Consider the following 22,033-nt stretch of genomic DNA (forward strand, 5'->3'; position numbering starts at 1 on the left):
GTAAGGCTGTGAAGGAAGCTGCCCCAATTCAATTGGCAGGAAGTCCAGGCAGGGGCTGAGATTTCAGTCCGTCTAAGTTAGAAGTTCTTTCAGTTCTGCTCTGTTATCTTCGTTTTTGACAAAATTGCGCTAAGGCAGCCGTTAGCTCCCCCTGTGAGTGTGTTTAAAGAAACTAAGCTGTAGAAGCCACAGTCTTTGAAGAATTGCTGTTATTTGCACAGCCTTTAGTTGGGAGCCCCACCTGCCTACCCCGCAAGCTCTCTGCTGTCGTTGTCGCCCACGTGTGAAATCCTGGGCCCAGGTTTTCTAGTCATCCTCATGCTCCTCTCTCCCAGAAAAGTAAGCAGTATAGCCCGTTGTTTAGTTTCTGAATAGCAAAATGTTCAGCAAAGCTAAATATGTCATACAGTGTCAGGCAGGCCTACCCTCTGTGCTGGATGCAGTGATTTCTCATTGTGGGCAGATGTATCATTATCATCATTCCTAATGAGACAGAGACCCGAACTTCCTGTCTGATTTGATTCTGCCAAATAATTTAACACGGAGCAGTGAAGAAAATGACACCATCTATTTGGTCAGTGGTCTGGGAGGGAACCACAGTCACTCTGATGGGGCCTTCTTGCAGCCTCATGTGAAAATGCTTATTTTAAAAAGGAGAAAACATGTTCGTGAGAATGTGATGATGTCTAATTGCTTTCCAAATCTAGAATAAATATTTACCTAGAGAAAACTCTCCAAACATTAAGACAACTGTCTTTCTCGTAAGCCAGCGAAACACATCAAACCACAGGCTGTGGGCTGTCAGGGAGGCCCAGCTGATCAGAGCTGGCCCTTTCATGGACCTTCTGGTATCTCTGCTGATACCCTTAGTACTAACATCCTGCAGCCTCTCTTTCCTCCCCTTACAAACTTGGACAAAGGGATCATAATTTTGATTGAAAAAAAGTGGCAAACCAGGTTCAGAGAAGATGCAGTGTTGGGTTTTCCCCAATCTTCTCCTCTGTTCCCTCATCCCGGATTTTTCCACTGAGCAAGCCAAGAGATCATGGCCGATAAAGTTATGAAAGTAGATGAACTACATTCTTGTGTAAGTAGAGATATTTTCTGAGGCAAGTTGTTAAGTCACTGATTCAGTCAGCAAACATTTGTCTGATAGTAGCAGCTTTGCTAAGCACGAGCGTGTGTCTAATTCCACATACCACTCCTAAAATGGACAAGCAAGTCAGAGCCCAGAGGGGCAGACAAACACACATGTTAAACAATTAACAATTAGATTATGGGGAGGGACGTGGTGGCTGTTATTAAACCATATGCGAAGCAAATCTAACCCAGACAAAGGAGAGTAGGCAAGGCTCCTTGGAGGAGAGCAAGACATATCCTTTTTTTTCTTCTAATGTATTTTATTAAAGTATACTTGATTTACAATGTTGTATTAGTTTCTGCTGTACAGCAAAGTGATTCAGTTATATATATGCACACACATTCTTTTTCATATTCTTTTCCTTTATGGTTTATCACAGGATATTGAACATAGTTCCCTGTGCTATACAGTGAGACCTTGTTGTTTCTCCATTCTATATACACTAGTTTGCATCTGGGAATCCCAAATGCCCAGTCCATTCCTCCCCTCCCCGCCTCCCCCTTGGCAACCACGAGTCTATTCTCTATAAGGCATATACGTAAGTTTAATGGGGGACTCCTAACTGCTCGTCTCCCATCATCCTGGGGCTTCCCAGTGCATTCCTCGTATTTGCTGCTTCTCTCCTCTCTTGCAGTGTCTGCTTTCACTCCCGCTGACAGAGGAGCAAACTCCTGAGCTGTCACTATGGCCATGCCCTCTGTGCCAGGGCTGCTATCTCTGGGACTGACGGTCTCTGTGGTCTAGAAGCAGCTGACACTGACCTAGCAGAGGCCTGGACACTGAATTAAAGCTGCTGAATTGAATTGGATTGCTGCTCCCACCACTTTCTTCCAGGCTGGAGTCGGCTGTATCATTGATTCCGAATGATGGCTTTCTACCTTTGTTCACGCAGCAGTCTATTGCCTACACCACCATCAGGGAGACTGTGTGCTGGTTCTTTCTCCCCGAGGAAATCACTCTCCAAGGTTTCCAGTTAGGTGGTCTCTCTCTGGGATCTAGTGGTATCTGGCCAGGGGAATCCCCTCCTGCTGTAGTCAGGATAAAAACCAATAAGTAAAAATCTCACTTCCGACCCTGAAGAATTGTCTTTGGACATAACTTGTGTGATGCTCCCTTTCCAAGGATAACTCACTCTCAACATCTTAGTATCTTCGTCTCTCATGCAGTAAAACTCTAGCAGCTTTGTGAGCCATTCCTCCAGATCTGCTCAAAGGGTAATCCTCCAGAGAACACAGTTTACCATCAAGGAGATGTAAGAAAAAAAAAAAATAGAAAAAGTTCAGGCTGACAGGGTACAAATTTGCCATGGAGAGCAGAGGAACATCTCTCCCTAACTTAACCCTCACTCACACCCACCATCCCAGGTTCCCCGACTCAGCTTCTAAAAGACTCTTTTTGGGCTTCCGGGAAGATGGCGGAAGAGTAAGACGCGGAGATCACCTTCCTCCCCACAGATACACCAGGAATACATCTACACATGGAACAACTCCTACAGAACACCTACTGAACGCTGGCAGAAGACCTCAGACCTCCCAAAAGGCAAGAAACTCCCCACGTACCTGGGTAGGGCAAAAGAAAAAAGAATAAACAGAGACAAAAGAATAGGGACGGGACCTGCACCAGTGGGAGGGGGCTGTGAAGGAGGAAAGCTTTCCACACACTAGGAAGCCCCTTCGCGGGCGGAGACTGCGGGTGGCGGAGGCGGAAAGCTTCGGAGCCGCGGAGGAGACCACAACAACAGGGGTGCGGAGGGCAAAGCGGTGATATTCCCGCACAGAGGATCAGGGCCGACCTGCACTCACCAGCCTGAGAGGCTTGTCTGCTCCCCCGCCGGGGCGGGCGGGGCTGGGAGCTGAGGCTCGGGCTTCGGTCGGAGCGCAGGGAGAGGACCGGGGTTGGCGGCGTGAACACAGCCTGCAGGGGGTTAGTGCGCCGCGGCTAGCCGGGAGGGAGTCCGGGGAAAAGTCTGGACCCGCCGAAGAGGCAAAAGACTTTTTCTTGCCTCTTTGTTTCCTGGTGCGCGAGGAGAGGGGATTAAGAGCGCCGCTTAAAGGAGCCCCAGAGACGGGCGTCAGTCGCAGCTAAAAGCGCGGACCCCAGAGACGGGCATGAGATGCTAAGGCTGCTGCTGCCGCCACCAAGAAGCCTGTGTGCGAGCACAGGTCACTCTCCACACCCACCTTCCGGGGAGCCTGTGCAGCTCGCCACTGCCAGGGTCCCGGGATACAGGGGCAACTTCCCCCGGGAGAACGCACAGCGTGCCTCAGGCTGGTGCAATGTCGCGCCGGCCTCTGCCGCCGCAGGCTCGCCCCGCACTCCGTACCCTTCCCTCCCCCCCGGCCTGAGTGAGCCAGAGCCCCCGAATCAGCGGCTTCTTTAACCCCGTCCTGTCTGAGCAAAGAACAGATGCCCTCAGGCGTCCTACACGCAGAGGCGGGGCCAAATCCAAAGCTGAGCCCCTGGGAGCTTTGCGAACAAAGAAGAGAAAAGGAAATCTTTCCCAGCAGCCTCAGAAGCAGCGGATTAAAGCTCCACAATCAACTTGATGTACCCTGCATCTGTGGAATACATGAATAGACAATGAATAATCCCAAATTGAGGACGTGGACTTTGACAGCAAGATTTATGATTTTTTTCCCCTTTTCCTCTTTTTGTGAGAGTGTATGTGTATGCTTCTGTGTGAGATTTTGTCTGTATAGCTTTGCTTCGACCATGTGTCCTAGGGCTCTATCCGTCCGTTTTTTTTTTTTTTTATTTTTTTCTTAATATTTTTTATTTTAATAACTTTATTTTATTTTATCTTACTTTATTTTACTTTATCTTCTTTCTTTTTTTCCTTCCCTCCTTCCTTCCTCCCTCCCTCCTTTCTTTCCTTCTTTCTACTTCTACCAATTCTTTCTTTCTACTTTTTCTCCCTTTTATTCTGAGCCGTGTGGATGAAAGGCTCTTGGTGCTGCAACCAGGAGTCAGTGCTGTGCCTCTGCGGTGGGAGAGCCAACTTCAGGACACTGGTCCACAAGAGACCTCCCAGCTCCACATAATATCGAACGGCGAAAATCTCCCAGAGATCTCCATCTCAACACCAGCAGCCAGCTTCACTCAACAACCAGCAAGCTACAGTGCTGGACACCCTATGCCAAACAACTAGCAAGACATGACCACAGCCCCACCCATTAGCAGAGAGGCTGCCTAAAATCATAATAAGTCCACAGACACCCCAAAACACACCAACAGACTTTCTGACTTGCCCACCAGAAAGACAAGATCCAGCCTCATCCACCAGAACACAGGCACTAGTCCCCTCCACCAGGAAGCCTACACAACCCACTGAACCAACCTTAGCCACTGGGGACAGACACCAAAAACAACAGGAACTACAAACCAGCAGCCTGCAAAAAGGAGACCCAAAACACAGTAAGATAAGCAAAATGAGAAGACAGAAAAACACACAGCAGTTGAAGGAGTAAGATAAAAACCCACCAGACCTAACAAATGAAGAGGAAATAGGCAGTCTACCTAAAAAAGAATTCAGAATAATGATAGTAAAGATAATCCAAAATCTTGGAAATAGACAAAATGCAAGAAACATTTAACAAGGACCTAGAAGAACTAAAGAGGAAACAAGCAATGATGAACAACACAATAAATGAAATTAAAAATACTCTAGATGGCATCAATAGCAGAATAACTGAAGCAGAAGAACGGATAAGTGACCTGGAAGGTAAAATAGTGGAACTAACTACTACAGAGCAGAATAAAGAAAAAAAATGAAAGAACTGAGGACAGTCTCAGAGACCTCAGGGACAACATTAAACGCACCAACATTCGAATTATAGGGGTTCCAGAAGAAGAAGAGAAAAAGAAAGGGACTGAGAAAATATTTGAAGAGATTATAGTTGAAAACTTCCCTAATATGGGAAAGGAAAGACTTAATCAAGTCCAGGAAGCACAGAGAGTCCCATACAGGATAAATCCAAGGAGAAATACGCCAAGACACATATTAATCAAACTGTCAAAAATTAGATACAAAGAAAACATATTAAAAGCAGCAAGGGAAAAACAAATAACACACAAGGGAACCCCCATAAGGTTAACTGCTGATCTTTCAGCAGAAACTCTGCAAACCAGAAGGGAGTGGCAGGACATATTTAAAGTGATGAAGGAGAAAAACCTACAACCAAGATTACTCTACCCAGCAAGGATCTCATTCAGATTTGATGGAGAAATTAAAACCTTTACAGACAAGCAAAAGCTGAGAGAGTTCAGCACTACCAAACCAGCTTTACAACAAATACTAAAGGACCTCCTCTAGGCAAGAAACACAAGAGAAGGAAAAGACCTACAATAACGAACCCAAAACAATTAAGAAAATGGGATTAGGAACATACATAATGATAATTACCTTAAATGTAAATGGACTAAATGCTTCCACCAAAAGACACAGATTGGCTGAATGGATACAAAAACAAGACCCATATATATGCTGTCTACAAGAGACCCACTTCAGACCTAGAGACACATACAGACTGAAAGTAAGGGGATGGAAAAAGATATTCCATGCAAATGGAAACCAAAAGAAAGCTGGAGTGGCAATTCTCATATCAGACAAAATCGACTTTAAAATAAACACCATTAGAAGAGACAAAGAAGGACACTACATAATGTTCAAGGGATCGATCCAAGACGAAGGTATAACAAGTGTAAATATTTATGCACCCAACATAGGAACACCTCAATACATAAGGCAAATACTAACAGCCGTAAAAGGGGAAATCGACAGTAACACAATCATAGTAGGGGACTTTAACACCCCACTTTCACCAATGGACAGATCATCCAAAATAAAAATAAATAAGGAAACACAAGCTTTAAATGATACATTAAACAAGATGGACTTAATTGATATTTATACGACATTCCATCCAAAAACAACAGAATACACATTTTTCTCAAGTGCTCATGGAACATTCTCCAGGATAGATCATATCTTGGGTCACAAATCAAGCCTTGGTAAATTTAAGAAAATTGAAATTGTATCAAGTATCTTTTCCAACCACAATGCTATGAGACTAGATATCAATTACAGGAAAAGATCTGTAAAAACTACAAACACATGGAGACTAAACAATACACTACTTAATAACAAAGTGATCACTGAAGAATCAAAGACGAAATCAAAAAATACTTAGAAACAAATGACAATGGAGACACAATGACCGAAAACCTATGGGATGCAGCAAAAGAAGTTCTAAGAGGGTAGTTTATAGCAATACAGTCTTACCTTAAGAAACAGGAAACATCTCGAATAAACAACCTAACCTTGCACCTAAAGCAATTAGAGAAAAAGGAACAAAAAAACCCCAAAGTTAGCAGAAGGAAAGAAATCATAAAAATCAGATCAGAAATAAATGAAAAAGAAATGAAGGAAACTATAGCAAAGATCAATAAAACTAAAAGCTGGTTCTTTGAGAAGATAAACAAAATTGATAAACCATTAGCCAGACTCATCAAGAAAAAAAGGGAGAAGACTCAAATCAATAGAATTAGAAATGAAAAAGGAGGAGTAACAACTGACACTGCAGAAATACAAAAGATCATGATAGATTACTACAAGCAACTCTATGCCAATAAAATGGACAACCTGGAGGAAATGGACAAATTGTTAGAAATGCACAACCTGTCAAGACTGAACCAGGAAGAAATAAAAAATATGAACAGACCAATCACAAGCACTGAAATTGAAACTGTGATTAAAAATCTTCCAACAAACAAAAGCCCAGGACCAGATGGCTTCACAGGTGAATTTTATCAAACATTTAGAGAAGAGCTAACACCTATCCTTCTCAAACTCTTCCAAAATATAGCAGAGCGAGGAACACTCCCAAACTCATTCTAAGAGGCCACCATCACCTTGATACCAAAACCAGACAAGGATGTAACAAAGAAAGAAAACTACAGGCCAATATTACTGATGAGCATAGATGCAAAAATCCTCAAAAAAATACTAGCAAACAGAATCCAACAGCACATTAAAAGGATCATACACCATGATCAAGTGGGGTTTATCCCAGGAATGCAAGGATTCTTCAGTATACACAAATCAATCAACGTGATACACCATATTAACAAACTGAAGGAGAAAAACCATATGATCATCTCAATAGATGCAGAGAAAGCTTTCAACAAAATTCAACACCCATTTATGACAAAAACCCTGCAGAAAGTAGGCATAGAGGGAAATTTCCTCAACATAATAAAGGCCATATATATAACAAACCCACAGCCAACATCATCCTCAATGGTGAAAAACTGAAACCATTTCCACTAAGATCAGGAACAAGACAAGGTTGCCAACTCTCACCAGTCTTATTCAACATAGTTTTGGAGGTTTTAGCCACAGCAATCAGAGAACAAAAGGAAATAAAAGGAATCCAAATCAGAAAAGAAGAAGTAAAGCTGTCACTGTTTGCAGATGACATGATACTATACATAGAGAACCCTAAAGATGCTACCAGAAAACTACTAGAGCTAATCAATGAATTTGGTAAAGCAGCAGGATACAAAATTAATGCACAGAAATGTCTTGCATTCCTATACACTAATGATGAAAAATCTGAAAGTGAAATCAAGAAAACACTCCCATTTCCCCTTGCAACAAAAAGAATAAAATAATCTAGGAATAAACCTACCTAAGGAGACAAAAGACCTGTATGTAGAAAATTATAAGACACTGATGAAAGAAATTAAAGATGATACAAATAGATGGAGAGATATACCATGTTCTTGGATTGGAAGAATCCACATTGTGGAAATGACTCTACTACCCAAAGCAATCTACAGATTCAATGCAATCCCTATCAAACTACCAATGGCATTTTTCACCAAACTAGAACAAAAAATTTCACAATTTGTATGGAAACACAAAAGACCCCGAATAGCCAAAGCAATCTTGAGAACGAAAAACGGAGCTGGAAGATTCAGGCTCCCTGACTTCAGACTATACTACAAAGCTACAGTAATCAAGACTGTATGGTACTGGCACAAAAACAGAAAGATAGATCAATGGAACAGGATAGAAAGCCCAGAGATAAACCCACACACATATGGTCACCTTATCTTTGATAAAGGAGGCAGGAATGTACAGTGGAGAAAGGACAGTCTCTTCAATAAGTAATGCTGGGAAAACTGGACAGTTACATGTAAAAGTATGAGATTAGATCACTCCCAAACACCATATACAAAAATAAGCTCAAAATGGATTAAAGACCTAAATGTAAGGCCAGAAACTATCAAACTCTTAGAGGAAAACATAGGCAGAACACCCTATGACATAAATCACAGCAAGATCTTTTTTGACCCACATCCTAGAGAAATGGAAATAAAAACAAAAATAAACAAATGGTACCTAATGAAACTGCAAAGCTTTTGCACAGCAAAGGAAACCATAAACAAGACCAAAAGACAACCCTCAGAATGGGAGAAAATATTTGCAAATGAAGCAACTGACAAAGGATTAATCTCCAAAATTTATAAGCAGCTCAATAACAAAAAAACAAACAACCCAATTCAAAAATGGGCAGAAGACCTAAATCGACATTTCTCCAAAGAAGATATACAGACTGCCAACAAACACATGAAAGAATATTCAACATCATTAATCATTAGAGAAATGCAAATCAAAACTACAATGAGATATCATCTCACACCAGTCAGAATGGCCATCATCAAAAAATCTAGAAACAATAAATGCTGGAGTGGGTGTGGAGAAAAGGGAACACTGTTGCACTGCTGGTGGGAATGTGAATTGATACAGCCACTATGGAGAACAGTATGGAGGTTCCTTAAAAACTACAAATAGAACTAGCATATGACCCAGCAATCCCACTACTGGGCATATACCCTGAGAAAACCATAATTCAAAAAGAGTCATGTACCAAAATGTTCATTGCAGCTCTATTTACAATACCCCGGAGATGGAAACAACCTAAGTGTCCATCATCGGATGAATGGATAAAGAAGATGTGGCACATATATACAATGGAATATTACTCAGCCATAAAAAGAAATGAAATTGAGCTATTTGTAATGAGGTGGATAGACCTAGAGTCTGTCATACAGAGTGAAGTAAGTCAGAAAGAGAAAGACAAATACCATATGCTAACACATATATATGGAACTTAAGAAATAATAATGTCATGAAGAACCTAGGGGTAAGACGGGAATAAAGACACAGACCTACTAGAGAATGGACTTGAGGACATGTGGAGCGGGAAGGGTAAGCTGTGACAAAGCGAGAGAGAGGCATGGACATATATACACTACCAAACGTAAGGTAGATAGCTAGTGGGAAGCAGCCGAATAGCACAGGGAGATCAGCTCGGTGCTTTGAGACCACCTAGAGGGGTGGGGTAGGGAGGGAGGGAGGGAGGGAGACGCAAGAGAGAAGAGATATGGGAACATATGTATATGTATAACTGATTCACTTTGTTATGAAGCAGACGGTAACACACCATTGTAAAGCAATTATACTCCAATAAAGATGTAAAAAAATGAAGAAATAAAAGACTCTTTTTGCCCAAAGGATATAGATACTCTGTGGAATGTCTGGATGAGACCCATTGGCTTTGGGTCTTTTGCCCTCCTTGGGTCACTGTGCAAACCAGCTGATGTGAGTCTACCTTGAACTACATGAACAAAACGAAGGGTGCATGGGATTCTGGCCAGCCAGGCACCTGGCAGGTGCTGACAAAGAACAAGAAGGGCTAGCTAAGAGGATTGTCCCTAGGGAGGTTTAATTTTACTTTCGCTAGGGCAGGTCTCGTCTCTCGTGAAATTTCAAAATAGTCTGGCATTTAGAAAATTCCAATATTTACCAATAAGGTTTTAATCTAGTGCTCAAAGATGGCTTGCAAGTAAATATTGGTGACTGTTTTTTTCTAAAATGTTTATATATATACTTTTGATCCTGATGATTTCTATTTCCAAATATCTAGAACCCCTGGTTTGGGTGAATCCTCCTATTTTCGAATTGATCTCTATTAGATTCCACAGAATATAACTAGGCATATTTTAGATGCACAAGCGGTATTTGTCAAATTGCATTGAATAAATTTTGGAATTATATCTGCCACCAGCTTAAACCTTTGGACTTTCAAGGAACAGATCATTGTAACTGAGCAATGTTTTAGCTACTAAATAGCAACATTTAGCCTGGACACACTTGCTGTCTTTTTATTATTTTTCATGCTGATGCTTTTCTTATGCTGCTGGCTATCTTATTAGTACCTCCTGTTGGGAAATATATTTCGTTAGCATAGTATCTTAATAATCATCCAGGTGGCTTACTCAGGGTTTCCCAATGCCCAGCACACCCAGGGATTATAATGTGGTAAATATGTGGGTAAAGTGACTGCATTTAAAAAAAATCCATTACTGACTGGATATTTTTTAAACTGTGATTTAGGCACTTTGATAACATATAGACTCAATCTGCCTTAGGAAATATGACTTCTGATAGGCTGAAGAATCTTTCCTTATGGATTATAATTTGGAATAATAATTTTAAAAAGGCCCTTTAAAGAACTCCGTATCTAAATTTGGAAGGAAGAGTTTTGTAATTTCAAACCCATCAGGCCGTTTTCAGCAGCTCCTTGTTTGATTAGGCTCATTAGCCTGGGTACATGGGGGAAAGTCATTGTAACCAAATTAATATTGTATAAAACAATTTTTGTTTCTTATTGGCTTCACTTTCTCCTAAGTGACTATTTCACTATTAAAGAAACACATCCAGACACAGTTTTCATCTTCTTGTGCAAAGCCCAGCATGACAGACTATGTATTTTTGCTGTACTTCAAGCTATTTTCTTATTCTTCGGTTATTTCCAATATAATTTTTCTTTATACGACCATTATTTAAACAATGTGTAGTTATATTTATTTACTTTTTTGCCCTCCTCTCATTCCTCAAAAGCTTTGAAGCAGCTTACAATAATACCTATAGTGCTATGTGATGCGTACTTCATCACTGGGCAAAGTCATCAAGAATCTGACAAATTAATTCAATGCTGATAAATTTTGGAAAGATAGTAAATGTCTTTTATAGTTGGGAATTTCTGCCATTCATAATTTGGAGCTTTTAGATCACAATGCCATTTTTTTCCCCCACGAAGCTAAGAAATCATAGTGGCAGGTAAGAGTTTACAAATGGCTAATTATAGTCAATTCCTGATTATACTTGGGGGAGTCATTGCCGATTATCTTCTGCAAATCTTGCTTCTGAGTTCTATTGACATTCAAACAGAATGGGCTATAAAGTCATTTGTGGTTATTACTCAATACCTTTTGTCTAATTTCCCTTTCCCATGTAGCCTATCACCCAGCAGGAGATCTTTTATGCCAAAACACTTAATTACTTGCCCCAAATCCGTGCAGGTTAAAAACAAAACAAAAAATGAAACCAACCTAAAAACAAATATGGCATATTTATAGGCTTTCACCCTGATTCCTGATTTGTTTTTACCTGTTTGACTTGAGGCTACTTGCAGAGAACCCAGAGGAAGTGGCAGCCTTTTTGAAGGTACAGCAGATCTAAGATATTACCTGCTCTCCTGTTCCTGGAGCCTCCACCATGTTGGCAGGGGTCATGAGACCATAGTTTGGGCAAGAGAGATACTGTGTCTTCCACATGTGCTACAAAACTTGACGTGTGTGAGGGTGCTTCTGTGTTTATGTAAGGATATATATTAAAAGAGAGAAAACTTAGGTTATTTGTGTCCGCATATGTGATTTGTGTCTGCATATGTGTGAGCATTATGTTTTTAAGCCTATGTGAAAGTAAGCAAAATACAAATAAATAGAATAATTCAGTTAAATGCAGTCCATGCCCTCTGTGCAGATGACGGAGACCCACCTCCTTCTACATTCTTGCCCACGAAATGATGCTTGTGTCTTTATAGATCTTTATTCTCCAGGTCCAGGATATTTTTCCTCAAATGAATTTTATTTTTTTCCTTGCAGTTCTGAAGCTTTTCTGGGTAAAGGTCAAGGACATCTCATGGGCTAAAAGGTAAGCTTTTTATCTTTAAACAAAGATTTGTACCCCTAACCCCACCCATGAAAAGACCAAACTGTTTTGTGTTGCTCTTCTTCACAATTGCACATCCTGAATTTCCCTTGAATATTCCTCTGAAAGAGGGAATTTTCCCCCTTCCTTGTCGCAGTTTTAGCTGCTGACTACGCTGTTGGCTTGGATGCTGTCCTTGCTGTTGACCTCCTCCCCTTGTTTTTAGAGGACCATGTGACACTCAGAAGGAAATGCTTTAAGTGTTTTTCTACTTCACCTGTGAGGAGATCTAATGTATTTCATCATTAGACTCCTGTGGAAATATACAATGAAACTATGGGATCTGGTTAGCGCCAGAGGCAAAGTACTACTAACTCATCCCCAAAGATTGCTTTTTGATTAAGGGGCTCTTGCTGTAAGGTGCTCAGCCTTTCTTGCGGCCGATATGAACTACTATTCTTGGCTGAATAACGTATGTTGAACATCTGTTGTTTTTTTTTTTTAAGAAATAGCAATTATATTAAGGAGTCCTCATGTGAGGTATAATTCCTTGAAAATTTCAAATAGAATTTAATAAGTGAACTCAACATTGCGGCTTAGTGGTAGGCAGAAATTCATAAGGGAGAGAGGGTGGTGGAGAGAGATAGGGGTAATTCTTCACCCAAATATTTCATGGATGAATGGGACCACGTCAAAGTTAATTCAGACTAGAAATCTTCCCTGCTTTAAGAAAATGAAAGGTAGTCAAATGAATAGCTGAGCTTAAGAAACAGATAACTTTTTTCTTCCCTCTCACATACCCTGAACAGTTAAAGCAGCTTGCCCTTAGGTGTTATTTATTTTTTATTTTTATTTTTGGAAAGGAGAAAGAAGTGAAAAGGCGTAGGGGTAAGCCGAGGGCAACTATATAATTTATTGTCCAAAATGGGACACTTTTGGAGCTAAAGGAACTCTATTAATAATTATACTGGGTAAAAGACATAAATCGGGACTCTCACAGGCAGAGATGTTTGGTGACCCCTGGGAGGTACAGTTAATAGGGCTTTATGTCCCTGGTCTTGTAGCCTTGCTGCGACCATGAGCTCACAGTGGAAACATCATTTCTACTGATGACTTTTTTTTCCCCAAGGTTTTGATCACAAACTCTCTGTGTTGCAGGCAATCTCAATTACACTTTGTGGTAGGATAGGTTTTCTGTTCTTGGCATTCTGTTATTAGATTAACAAGCATTTTATTGTTTCTTTTGTATGAGGGCTTTTCATATTTGGTACAATTGAAATGTGAAAAAAGGAAAAAAGTATTTAATAGGACAGCTAAAAAAGAACATCAAATCCCACTATTTGAATTCTCCTTCGCTGTTAGCTATCTTTTGTTCTTCAGAGCCTGTCTATCTATGAATCCAGCCTCTTTTCTTTTCATCATGATATTGTTTTCTCATTTTTACTGGGGAAGGAAGAAGGCAGAAAGAAATTTGTTGTGATTGTTCTATAAAAATCTGAGTGATTCTTCTTTCATAGTAAGGCTTTCTCAAGAATGGAATGTATGATTAGTACATAGGCTTGGCCTAACATGATAGCCTTTGAGGCTTCTTGAAGTTTGAAACAGAAGAGACCAATTTTAAGCAAGATCCATTGTGTTCTAACATTAGGAAAACGTACTTTCTGGTTCCCTTCATCAGCTCTAAGAGCTTTTTAGATGGCAGCTTTCTGTTGCATTTATTTTAAAATGAAACGGCCGTGTGAATGACAAGAAAGTTCACTTGAGGAAAAGAAACTAGGAATCAAGCTAAATTGTTGATTTAATTTAAAAATATTGTATAGTCAGATTTCTTGCAGGCATTTTGAGCATATTATGTTTGTCAGAGAGCAAGCAAACCAGCCAATACTCTTCTTTCTGCCTGGAAGAAAACTGGAAATCAGAAAGAAAAGAACATGTTAATGAATTTCTGAATTCCTAAATCCCATCATAGAAAATAATCAAAGTATGTTGATGGCGTTTGTTGGCAAATGGCGACTGAGTGTGGATTATAAAAAGGCGCCCCCTCTGGGAAGGCTAATGACAAAATGGAGTTTCCTTGGGAAAGATGGCGCCCAGGCGTGTTTGGATGCCTTCCTCTACCCCACAGAGGGGGACAGAATCGAGTCACGCGTATCTTGGGGAGGACCATCAGGGCCATGGTGTCTATGAGTAGAGTTTTAGTTTTTGTATATTAAATAAGAAGGATACAGAGGGAAAAATCTTCAAAGAACATCAAAAAATGTTAATTTGTAAAGCCACCTTTCACATTCCTCATGTTTTGGAGAAAGTGATTGAAGAATTAGTTACAGCATTGAGAGTAAGCATTGGCAATATCATTTGTCACCAGTCAGATCTGATTTCAAATTCTCTCTCAACACTGTTAGCTGTGTGACTTGGATATGCTACTTAACTTCTCTGGTCTCATTTTACTCATTTGGAAGCGGGATAATGAAGTTCAACTCTCAAGGGTGAAGGTGAGGATTACATACATGAAGGTAAGTGTCTGGCATGGAGGGTGCATTCAGTTTTTGCTTATTGGTGTAGAATGTGAATATGTCTGGCTTCTGATTTTTAAGGATGTACTTGTGTCCTTAGCGTATCACTACACACTATCAAACACATCAGTAAGCACTGTTAAGTGTAGCAATAGGCACTATTAAGGAATAAATGAAAATAGTAGTCTCGTATAATAAGATGGCCAAAAAAAGTGCTAAATTGTAGTTTGGGAGTGGCAGCCTCTGTCATTGCATGATTTGTATTTTTTTTTCTTTGTCATAGAAACTGAAGAATATATGTGCTAATATTTCTTTATGATGAATGTGGTTCATTGCGCTTCGTCATGCTGGTGTAGAAATATTTAGGCGAAAACTGTATTTCATGGATCAGAGTTGAATCTAGCATGTTGGTTACGCTTACTCAATAAAAGGAACCCTTTTAATAAATAACTTTAATGGACATTGTGTTTTAAAATGTAAAGTTATTAGAACATTTGCTGGGCAATCTGTTTTTTATTTGTACAAGTTAAATTCTATCCCTTGGTGATGAGCACTTTATTTGGTTTCTGTCACATCTTTTCTACAGAAAAGCCTTACTTGTGGAACTAATGACACGACCGGATTACACATGGAATTAAGTGATAGGAAATATTTCTAAAAGACTGCCTTTATGAAACTGCTAATAAGTTGATGCCTGTTTTCCATTAATGACCTGAAAAACAAGTGAAGTCTGTGGCATTTCAAACAAAATTGTGTAAATTACAGTATTTCTGCCCTTTTATGCAGAAGAGAATTCCTTTTGGTGGTCACATATCTATGATTCAAATAGGTGCAGATCCTTTTCGAAGTGTACAAAATATTGTTAGAGTTATTTGCTGGGCATTCTTTTGAAACTAAGAAATGGACTAATATAGAGAAATTATTTAGGGTAGAGCATGAAGAATATATTATATAAATGGAGAAATTCTTAGCCCTTCTCCTCATTTAAACTAGTAATGCTATTCTTTTTATTAAAATAATGGAGATAAGTTGTATGGATTTGTCCTGTAAGCTAATTAACATTATTGTTTGCTTGTCACACAGTGATCGTAGTATTATTTTATAAATAACATTGTTTCACATTTGACATTAGAAAAAATGTGAGTTGGACTTTTAACATCAATGACATTTCTCACCAGCTACACATGCGTTTTTCCAACATTCGTGGTTCCAGTATAAGTGGTGTGTAAATGCAAGAATAAAAGACAGTGTCGGGTTTGCAGGAGATAGAATTAGACTTGTCCGATGACTGGGGTGGAGATGCAGCCACGGTTCTCTCAGCACGGCTTGCCGCTCAGGGAAGCTCCATCGTGGCATTATAGTGCTTTTTCAAGCTGTCTGATGAGAGACTTTTAACTCACAACATCTAAGTATTGCAATGCCTTCTTCTCGTCACGGTTGCTAAAAACACACAGCCTTTTGTCAGGCTACAGAATGTTTTAATTCCCAATGCAAATCTGGATGACATGTTTGTTACGCTAGCAGATATACCTGACAGATCCTATTTTGAGTTTTCCAGGAAAAAACACATGGCAGCACGTTTGTGGGATATCAGTCCTTTTATGTGAGCATAGCATGCCTATTAGTAAATGGGGAAACCATTTCAAACTGGAGTTGATTTGATAGAAAAATAACTTGCAAGTTGTGTTTGTATAATTCCTAGGGTAAGATCATTTTAGCAGATATAGTTGTTATAAGACCAGTTTTATGGTTTGCATGAAGCAGTAAATAATAGTAAAGGCAGGTCAAAATAAAGCTTTCATCACACCTTTGTTAACCTTTAGAAATATATTCATTGAGTTTTGGGGTTACTTACTTACACGTATGTATACAGAATGTGTAAAGAATTATGGTGCATGCATTTAAAGAACCTATAAAAACAGAACAATTACATACACGTTTCTGAAACCGTTAAGTCATAGGTGTTCATAAAAGTATGCTGAAGTGTATTTAATATTCGGTGCAAAAATAGATATTAAGAAAGCTTTCCTTGAGATTTAAACTCCATCTTTTATTTATAATAAGATACTTTAACCACCAAAACACAGGTTCAAGTTCCGGTCACTTGGATGTGAGGAAACCTACCTGGAATGAACTGTTGGTCACAGTTTTTAATAACGTTATGGGTTTGACTGTGGACACAGTGTCTCTAGGTAAATAAAGTTCGTTGGGCCCAAGAGCAGATTATAGATCAAATTACACTGTCCCAAAGTTATCCATTTCTGTTTTTAGAACTAAAGGAAAGGAAAATACAGTTGAGCTGTTTTTGAAACTTTTTATTAATTTTTCTTAGGAACACCACAAAGATTTTAAAAACGTGTTTCTCAACTACCAAGTGCTGGTATTTGCAGGGTGTCAGCAGTACCCTTACTTCCTTCCCTTTCCCATCCATTACATCTTTGGCATGCTTTGGTTTCATTCTTACGTAAAGTGTTTTTATTTTGAATTGATCATACTCCATTTGGTATTTATTATCTGAGGCTATCCCATATACGTAAATGTGGAAAGAGCTAGAAGTACAAAACTAGGTGGAAATGGATTAGAAATTAGCATATACCCCTTTAATTTTTTCACTGAAAACACAAGAAGCATATTTAAAGCATTTTAATCTTACTTGAAAAAATTGTTGTGTTGGTTCAATTAATATGTTCAAACTTCCTTACTCAGGAGCAAAATTGCGATAAAGTATTCAACTTTCTATTTGCAGCCCTGACTGGGGCATCTTTAAAAAGGAGCTTATCTTGTTTCAGTTTGCAGGCCACCAAAATCTATTTTCCTCTTAATACAGGTACAAGAAAGACTAAGCACCTTGCCTTACTGCTATAGGAGAGAATATTCTTAGACTCTACTCACTTATTGAAAGGGGGTGGTGAATTGACTAGGAAGTTCTGTTTTATTTTGGTATTTTCAGTACCTTATAAGATATTAAGATCTATTGAATTAGTTGCCATTGTGAAGATTTGGTGAGTCATTGAAGAAATTGCCTTTTGAGTTTTCTTTTTTTCTTTCTTTCTGATTATAAAGTACCTGCTGGAGGGCCCAGGTATATCTAGGTTAATGTGTTTCTATTTCAGTACCCAAAAAACAAATGTGAGATCTTGGAAGGGTCATATCCACATCCCAGTTGACAGTAATTGCATAGGAATGAGTACCTGCTGGAGAGGTGTGGGCTCTGAGGTAGAGCAAGGAGAATGGGGGATGGGAGGATTTAAACAAAAACTTTAACTGTAAAAGAAACAAGTTTTCCTCTGGGAAATTACTCAGACTGCAAAATAGATTAGTTTATGCCTTTGGCACTTAAAAGAAAAGTCCTTAGATTCACAGCCTCCCATGCTAGAAGTATTTCCTAGGTTAATTCTCTGGAAATTAAATCTGGCCCTGTTTCTTGCCATTTTGTTCCCTTTTTTCTGTTCCCATTTCTCTTTTCACCCCCATATCATTTTATTCTCTCTCTTTAAGATCTGCCCACTTTTCTCTTTCCCTTCCTCAACTTTTCCACCTATTGAAATGGGAACAGTGCTGACATCCCCCCGCCATCTTTGCCCCCCCCCAGAATAAATCACTACTAGCCTGCATCCCCAATGGACTCATTTTAGCCCATTTCATACGTACAACCCTTAACTGTTGGCCTTGAAGAACAGCTGGTTGCTCACATATCTGTCCCTCTGACTGTACTGTGAGCACCTTGAAGGCAAGGGTGCCATTTGTTTTCTTCTATACTCCAACCTCTCACCCTTTTGCACAGAGCGGGCACTCAGAATAGGTTGCACTTCATGTTCGTGGTTATTCCTTATCAGCAAATTAGCCCTTAAACTCTTTGAAGAATCATCTTCCGTTTTCTTTTCAAATTCACAGCTTTCCTTTTTCACTTTTGTCTTTTTACACCTGCCTCCCTGCCTCCTGTTCACTCCCTGAGATACCCCCTAAGTGCCCCTACAGAGAGGAGTGGAGAGACCCGCGCGTTTGGAGTGTGTCTGCTCTGTGTGCTACAGGCACTGGGGGCGTCTCTGGTCCCCAGAAGGGAGCTGAAGAGAGACCAGGACTAAGAAAGAAATTGTATTGTACTAACAAGAAATCACTGGGAAATCATTTTAAGACTTTGACAATAATTTCCCAGCAGTTGGTTGTCTAGAAAAGGGAAGAAAAAAAGCAGAGAAAGAAATAGTGTTTTATGCGGAATACCAAATAGTTCCATATGACAGTGCAAATCAGGTTTGAATGCCAGAAGCGTAGAAATTAAAGCCCACTCAGCCATTAGGTTGCCTGTCTTGATCAAGAAGGCGTGGAGAGTCGTTCCCTCGGAAAAGCAAAGCGAAGGAAATGTAGGAAAGGCATTTGAAGGTGAGAGGCTTAAAATAAGAACATTTTGCTGTTGGTTCCAAATGAAAGCCGCTGCAAGTTGGTAACACAGTGCTAATGTATCCCTAAAATGGGATAAAGTAAACAAAATGTTAGATCAGGTCCTGCCTCTTAATACTAAGGAAATCATCTTATGAAAAGATAAAAAGAAGGAGGCATTACAATCCTAACTAAAATGGCTTTATGAAATGGATCACTTAGAAGTATGGTTTGTGCCTTCATTTTGTATGACACATTGGCACACATACATGAAACAAATTGCTCTGAGTACTGTAACATGCAATTCCAAGGTCTCCTGCTTTTGGTTTGTGTTTTACATAAGTGGTTTCTGTGTTTGTGCCTTTACTGATGGGAATTCATTTATAACCTGCTGCGGTGGACTCTCTGACTGTCCTTTTTGATGAACTGCTTTTCAGTTCGTAACATTTTTTTGAGGTTTCTGTCATGAAAGGCTTCTTCAAATGCTACATAGTATAACAGAAAATTGCATCAAGAAGGAAGCTGGAGTCAAGGTTAGTTAAAGAAAACAAAACCTTTCTATTACTTCCTCCTATATTTCTTAAACTAGTTGATAATGGGCACTGGTTTATTTTGTAATATTGTGAAATCTGGGGTCAAGGGGAAATTTACTGAGAAAAGTAAATGGAAGCTTTCAACTTCTAAAAATATAATGCAGTTTAGTAAGAGATATACGTTGACTAGAGGTTGAGAGTCTGGCAAGACGTCGAGGCCAAGGTCAGAGAACCTAGTCCAGCATTATTTGTTGGCCATTTTTAAGGAGCGAAAGGAGTCATATCCCAGCACCCCATTCTCACCACCAGGGGCACGAGAGCTACTTGGAAAAAAAGATCAGAGCCCTTCTCTCCTCCCCACTGCGCATCAGGGGCTGAAGATCGCAGCTTTTGCAAATGACCCCAACATTGTTTTTTTCTTCCACGGCTGGTTTTATTTATACCTCTGCTTCAGCTTATCTCTGAGCAAGCTTGGTGGCCCTGTTTCTGCCTCTCAATAAATCCGAGGGACTCGGCTAAAGTCAAAGAAGCTTTAACATTATAGTAGACACTTTATTTTTAATAGACCAACAAGGTAATATAACATCTTCACAGAGAGACAGAGCGATTCACTTTACATAAGCCCCGTATACGAGCCATTTGCCACCAGAGCTGTACCTCATTATCTGCGTACACCATCTGAGAGGGGCCAATTCAAGTTTCACTTCTTCCCTGAAGCCTCCCCTGTTTCACGAAGATGCTCTATTTCATGAAATTTCTCCTCGTACTGAAAGCCTATTGTAATGGATTTGCTTTCTGCAGCCCACAATTCATTACAAATAACCACACCCTCTTCATGCAGAGGTTTGAATAGCAGTGCTGAAGCAAATCTCCCAGCACTCACTTACTTGATTGCAGAGGAGAGGGACATAATTGTGTAAAAACCAAGGCACATTTCTTAGGTGTGCAACTGTTTATTGTGCACATACTCCATGGCACACCATAAGTTAAGTGCTGGGCGTGAAAAAGTGAATACAAACTTTAAAGAGCTTACAGTTTCGTAGAACAGATTTATAGACAAAAAAAATTCCCTTCTATTCAATGTGGTATAGCTAGAAATACACCCAGCGTCAGGGTGGCCCAGAAACAACTCTGATGATTTCTACCCTGGACTCAGGAAATGGTATCAGAAGTCTCCTTGGAGATTCTTATTTCTAGGTTGGGTTCAAAGCATGACAAGGATCATTGTTGTTGTTGTTTTTTAAGCGGACAAGTAAAGGAAAAGATACTCAATGCATAGTGGCGGCGGTAGTGTGAAAGAGCATATATTTGTGCTTAGAACCTAAATAGACTTCTGAATTGCCGGAATATAATAATTATAGAGGATGGCACTAATGGGAAGGGAAAAAGAAACCTAGGAGATAAAGCTGAACAAATAACCTAGAGATGTGGTCGTGACAGGTGTAGCGTGTGATGACTGGGAACGGCAGATTGGGATTAGCAAAGTCACAATGAGAGTAACATCTGATGGGGAGATGCTGCTGCTGGGGAGGAAGGATGCGTGGGTACACGAACCTTAGAAGTCCTGAAACTGGGGACCACTTGGTGTCCAGACAGATGGCTTTCCAGGACTCAGTAACTCCTGGAAGCACTGTGCTCCCACAGCTCAGGACAGTGACTGATATGCAGAGTTAGGATCCCAAGCCATCAAGGAAGGGAAAAATGACATGCAGTAAGCTATGTTGATGAAGCCAGGCAAGTGTGTAATAGAGTTTAGGATCCCATCAAACGTTGAATATTAGAAACAATATTTTTTGGTGCTTAAAGATGTGTTAGTTTATAAATGTATGGATGTTCTTATTCTCTGACCAGACCAGCTATATTAGGTATTACTGTTATCTAGGCTATTTTTTCATATCCATGTTAGGCTAGTTTTACCTTTGAGAATTTAAGTTCCTTATTGACAGATAGCTCACATCATACTACCCTACGTGTCTGAAGCCAATGCTGTAGGTCTTTGATAAAATTTTTATGATTGTTTTTAGACCATGGTCCATTAGACTTCTGTACTGCCTCCTGGTTCTTTGCTGACTCATTTATGGGACATCACTGGTCCGTTACAGAAACCTTCTGTGGTTCATCCTACAAGGAAAAAAACCCATTAACTGTACCTTACCCTGCAGAATAATTAGTTCCTGGGAAGCAAACTGGGGGAAGATGACATGATTTGGGGGAAAAGTGTAAATTTAGGACCCAGAGAACCTTGGGTTTTGATACCAGCTGCCAATCACTAGTGGGGTGGCCTCAGCCCAGATGCAATCTCCATAAGCCTCAGTTTCCCTTTCTGTAAGAAGACAAGAGATACAAAGACTCTGCAGAACACTTATAAATAACAGAAATTATTTCTGTAAAACACACAGCATTCTGT

Source organism: Monodon monoceros, unplaced genomic scaffold (genome assembly GCF_005190385.1).
Source record: "Monodon monoceros isolate NGI ecotype Baffin Bay Population unplaced genomic scaffold, NGI_Narwhal_1 Super_Scaffold_15, whole genome shotgun sequence".
NCBI classification, from domain to species: Eukaryota; Metazoa; Chordata; class Mammalia; order Artiodactyla; family Monodontidae; genus Monodon; species Monodon monoceros.